This window comes from Zophobas morio, unplaced genomic scaffold (genome assembly GCF_036711695.1).
Source record: "Zophobas morio isolate AGI-343-1 ecotype UQ-CSIRO unplaced genomic scaffold, CSIRO_AGI_Zmor_V1 ptg000014l, whole genome shotgun sequence".
Lineage (NCBI taxonomy): Eukaryota > Metazoa > Arthropoda > Insecta > Coleoptera > Tenebrionidae > Zophobas > Zophobas morio.
Genome location: NW_026972119.1, coordinates 7052757 through 7058756, shown reverse-complemented (window position 1 = coordinate 7058756; position 6000 = coordinate 7052757).

Here is a 6000-nt window from a genome sequence, read left to right as displayed (position 1 = left end):
TTTTTTCAATTTTTCGTTTCTTCACTTGTTCGATTTGCAATTTTTCAATTTTTTTTTGTTGCTTCAATTTTACAATATGCATCTTTAGGTAGTCATTTTTTAATTTTTCAGTTTTCCGATTTTCCAACTTTGGATGTTTCAATTTTTATATTATATAATATTGTACTGCCTTGTCAGTAAGAACCCTTCGTGCTTGATGTGACATTAAACATCCAATAAAAAAATGATTTTGCAATTTTTCGATTTGCAGATTTCAAAAGCTCACAATTTAATGTTTTGATTTTCTATTTTTTCTTATTTCCATGTGAACGTTTTTAATTTTTGGAAGTTGCGGTTTTTCGCTTTTTTACTTTTTCGTTTTTTTAATTTTAGCTTTTTCAGTTTCTTGATTTTCCAGTTTTTCGTTTCTTCAACCTTTTTAGTTTTCATTTTTTTTTCATGTGTCTAATAATAATTATTAAGAAAAAAACACTTTTTCAATTTTCCAACTTCTAAATTTTTCAGGGTTCAGACTTTGCAATTTTTGGATTTGAGTTTCTCGAGTCTTCAATTTTTAATTTTGCAATTTCCCGATTTGCAATTTTTCCTTTCTTTGTTGCTTCAATTTTCGTTTCTTCAATTTTTCGATTTGCAATTTTCCTATTTTATAACTTTTTGGTTTTCATTTAGAATTTTTTCAATTTTTTATTTCGTAATTTTTCAATGTTTCATTCTTATGTTCCACGTGCCTAATATAACTAACATCTTGTTTGTTTCTTCAATTTTATGATATGCAACTTTTCGAGTTTTTTTTTTTAATTTGTGCAGTTTTTCGATTTCCAACTTCTGGATGTTTCAGTTTTTAGGGTTCATAATTTTTCGATTTGCAGTTTCACAAGTGTTCAATTTTTCGACTCTTCAATTTTTCATGCCTTCAATTTTACGACTTGCAATTTTTCGTTTCGGTTTTTATTTACCTTATTTTTTCAATTTTTTAGTTTTTCAATGGTCTAATTATATGATTTTTCTTTTCTTCAATGTGAAATTTTTCAATTTTTTGATCTTTCAGTGTTACAGGTTTTCGATTTTACAATTTTTGGATTTTTCAATTTTCGATTCAGTTCGTTTTTTCTTTTTATCAATTTTTCGATTTTCCATTTCCTCGTCTTTTTAGTTTTTCGATTTTTCAATTTTTAAATTATACAGTATTGTACCGTTCTGTTACTAATAGCACTTCTTAGTTGATGTGACATTAAACATTCAACAAAAAAAAAATAGATTTTGCAATTTTTGGTTTCGGTTTTTTTATTTTCTTTTTTTTTTAATTTTTCGGTTTTTTTAATGTTGTTATTTCCCAATTTTTCTTATTTTTAATGTGAATTTTTTTAATTTTTGGATTTTGCAATGTTTCGGTTTTCAATTTTGCGATTTTTTAATTTTTCGTTTTTTTTTTATTGTAGATTTTTCAGTTTCTTGATGTTTCAGTTTTTCGTATCTTCAATTTTTTAATTACGATGTTTCTAGTGTTCTTTTTTTCCATGTATCCAATAATAATTATAAGCAAAAAAATCGCTTTTTCAATTTTCCAACTTCGGAATTTTTCAGGTTCTTGACTTTGCAATTTTTCGATTTGAGTGTCTCGAGTTTTCAATTTTTAATTTTTCAGTTTTTTGTTTTGCAATTTTTCGTTTCCATTTTTTTATTTTCTTTGTTGCTTCAAAAATCCTGTTTTTTAGTGCTTCGATTTTATAATTGTTTTGTTTCTCAATTTTCTGTTTCTTCAATTTTTCGATCTGCGATTTTTCAATTTTTCATTTTGCTGTTTCTTCAAAGTTTAGATTTTTCAATTTTCCGATTTTATAAATTTTTGTTTTTTTTTAGAATTTCTTCAATTTTTCGTTGTGTAATTTTTCAATTTTGCAGTTTCTCGATTTGCGGTTTCATGAGTTTATCGATTTTTCAATTTTTCATGTCTTCAATTTTAGGATTTGCAATTTTTCGTTTTGGTTTTTATTTACTTTATTTTTTCAATTTTTCAGTTTTTCAATGTTCTAATTTTATAATTTTTCTTTTTTTCAAAGTGAAATTTTTCAATGTTTTGATCTTTTATTGTTAAAGTTATTCGATTTTACAATTTTTGGATTTTTCAATTTTTCAATTCAATTCGCTTTTTCTTTTTTCCAATTTTTCGATTTTCCATTTCTTCGTTCCTTCAGTTTTTCACTTTTTTGAAAAAACCTAAAAATTGGAAATCAAGAACTTGAAAAATTGAAGAACGGAAAAATTGAAAAATCGAAAAACTGCAAAATCGAAAAAACGAAATATTGTAAAATCCAAACCTTGAAAATGAAAAAAATCGGAAAATCGGATAATTGAAAAATGCAAAAATTGGGAAATCGATAAATTGAAAATTCAAAGATTGGAAATTTGAAAGATTTAATAAAAAAAATCGAAATAACATAGAAAAAATAAAGGAAAAGGAAAAACGAAAAATTATGAAAGTGAAATCTTCAAAAATGGAATAGAATGGAAAAATTGAACAATTAAAGAAACTGAAAAAACGAAACATCGTGATAAACCGCCAAGTATAAAATCATAATATTTTGCACATTTCAGAGACGTTTTATTCGGCAAAATTTTTAAATTACGTAAAAAATTTTTTGGGAAGGGATAAACGAATAAATTTTGATTAGTGATTTACCATGATTACGATAACCTTAAAATGTTTTGATTTTCGAGCATTCGGTTTATGCAGTTTCAAAGTTAAATTACAAAATGTGAAATCTGAAAATGAAAAAATCTGAATGTGTAGTGTGAAACTCAACATGGATTTATAGACCACAAATGCAAGAGTATTTTATTTTATAAAATTAAAAAATAAATAAAATTTGAAGATGACGTCATCAATTTGTTGGTGGGGACGATTAGCTAAAATAAAGTTTGACAACAATCGGTCGGCTAATTCAATTCAGAATTACTAAACTGATGAAAATTAATAAACTCATTAACAAATTCTTGAAGAACAGCTAACGATGACCGATGGCAACAAAATTAATAGTTAAAAAAACATGAGACACCAGGTACTCTGCTGCAAAGAAAGAGACGATGTTTGAAACGATAACAAAATAAAAAAAACTACAGCAAACAGGCTTAATACTTTATAAAAACATAGACCTGAAAGTCCTGCAACATCAGTCGTAACAACAGCATACATCTTCATTCTTGTCGTCCTATTTTGGTTAAAAGTCGTCAATTCGCCAGGTGTTTAGAGTACACCTGTACGACAAAAATGAGTTCTGTACGTGTTAGAACAATGAAGTACAAGTTCCATGTATACAACAAATACTTTACTTATTTTTAAACTGATTAGAAGAAAAAGCACACAAGAAGATGTAAACAGAAAGATAATGATAACATTCATGTCGATTATTTTCATTATATTGTAATTAAAATCTGATATAGGTTTTAGAGAATTATCAAGTGTACACCAAATTTACTTTCTGTTGAATTATACTTGCCCAGAATTTAAAATTATAACTGACAGAATTGAAATTATAACAAGGACAAGTATAAATACCGAAATACATATAACTCTTAAATCTTTCTGTACTTAACAAAATTTTTAGTAAATATTGTTGTGCAGTTTTTTAATTTGTCCAAGAATCTACATACTACATAATAAATTTATTTAGCAAAATTTTGGGACGACGTCATCAAATTGTTAGTGGGGATGTCTACAATCCAACAAAAATCAATTCAGTAGTTTCAAGATTGTGTTTAATCAAAATGCCAACAAACCACAGACAAAAAGACATGGAAACGGTAGATCTGCTTTTTCATGTTATTATATTACAGTAATTAAGTGAAATAGGCGTAAAAGCGACGCTCAAAATAGTGGTCTTTTACACTGAAACAGCCATGCAAAATCTTTTATTATTGTTTTAATTGATAACAACCAAAATGTAAACCTTAAACCTTGAATCATCAAGCCTTGAAATATTTAATTTTAGTCCTCTGTTCCACCACGTATGTGGAAATTCTAAACATAATTAAAATCTCAGTAAACAATATAGCTAGGTACAGTTTTATGTGTATAAAATCTCCGTTTATTTTTTGTAAGAAACATAAAAATTCCGTCTTTCTTTATCTAGGTTTATGTGAAGTATATAGTGTCAAACTAATCAGATATTTTCGTTTAGTTTGTGGCCATCCAAAAATAAATAAAGACTTTATTGCCATTCGTTTATTTACCGTAAAATTGTTTTCATAATCTGTCTTGTCTACTCAGAAAGCTGTAAAAGTCGAAATACTAAGAATTCATTACCATGAAAGTGATGTTAAAAACAATATTTAAATTGTTTAATACAATACAATATTGTATACAGGATAAAATGATAGCTAATAATAGTTAGTTTCAAAATTTTAAAGTCCACTAGTTTCTAGTTCATCCCGTAGTGCTAGGTATAATCACGTATCAGAAGTGAGTGTCTGTCGAAACCAGATGTTGAGTTTTGATCAGTACGCTTATAAATTGAGATTTTACACTCCAGAGCGAGTTGTATTATTGCTAAAGCCAGACAGACGTTTGATAAAAGAGATTTTAAAAACTCTTTCTTATGAACAGCACGTATCTTTCCGGAATTACGGAACTTAAGAGGATTTGTATTAAATGAAGTTTGATGGAAGATTGTTGTCTCGTACAACTAAGTGAAAGCTAAGATCAATTCGACTGCCATTTACAAAAAAAATATTGATTACGATTAATGGAAGTCTATTTTGTGTTAGTCAACAGCGGCTCTTGTTGTCACCTTGCAACATCATAACAACACGCACTCAGAATAAGAAATTTTATAGACGTGCATTCAAGATTTAAGTTTATTCATTTAAGGATCAACATTAAAATCAGATTTTGATGCTATATACAGGGTGAGTCACACATTAGAAATATAAAAAAATCAAAGATTAAAGTTGTACGGTTCTTTGAGTAACATATTCGGTGAAATAAATTATTTTCGACTTTTGTTTTCAAGGCAGGTAACTTGTAAGAAGAAGTCAATCAAAATATGTAAAAATGTATAGGGTATTCTATTGGAAGAACTAAGTTGTGTGTTATGCCTTAAAAATAGAACCCTCTATATGTTCGCAAAGAACCAACCAACTCTGATCTTCGCCTTGATTTCTAATTCTAATGTATAATTAATGAGATATCAAGAACCGTGAACCTCGGCCTGTATATTTGAATCTAATTCGTAGAATATTTTATATAAATTCTACAAGTTCCAAGAAAAATTAATACACACTTCGTCACTCAAGCACCCAGATGTTTGTTTATTTCCCCGCTAACAATACCCAAGTTGTTAGTGCAATAAACATAAGAATTTCTGTTTGAAGCCAGTTACAACAACACTTAACGAACATGTCAAAAAAGATATCGTTAAGCTACATAATTAAATAAAATTAATAAACGAAAGTTGAGTACATGCAGTATAATTTATTTGGTAGTATTTAAAGTAAACCAAAAAATGTTACAAATTAAACACCAACATCAACATTAATATTGTGCTGAGCTAAATATCAAAATTTAGTCTTAAGTCGTGATTGTCAACAAAATGAAACTCTACACTGTGTTTTTTTAATGGCGGAATGGGTTCAAGTGCTAAGTAGTGAACCTCATCGTTGGAGAAATATCCAGCTTTTAAAACTCAAATCAAATGTTACAAGTCGTTACAAATATTTAAACATCCCAAATTTAAACACACAGAAAGAAAGAGAATTGCATATAAACATTCACATGAACAGTGATAATGAGAAAAAAGTATACAGTTCGGTGCGGACCCGTCAGTTCCTAGCGCCACGCGATCACATTTATTTATTTCAATTAATATTAAAATCTCCTGAATTTTGACAACAACGCAATGAGTACCTATTATAATTATAAAAATTATGCCACTTTCTATCAAGCACTTCGAACAATTTATTCAAAAAAAAAAATCAAAATGAGTTTATAAAAATAACATCGTG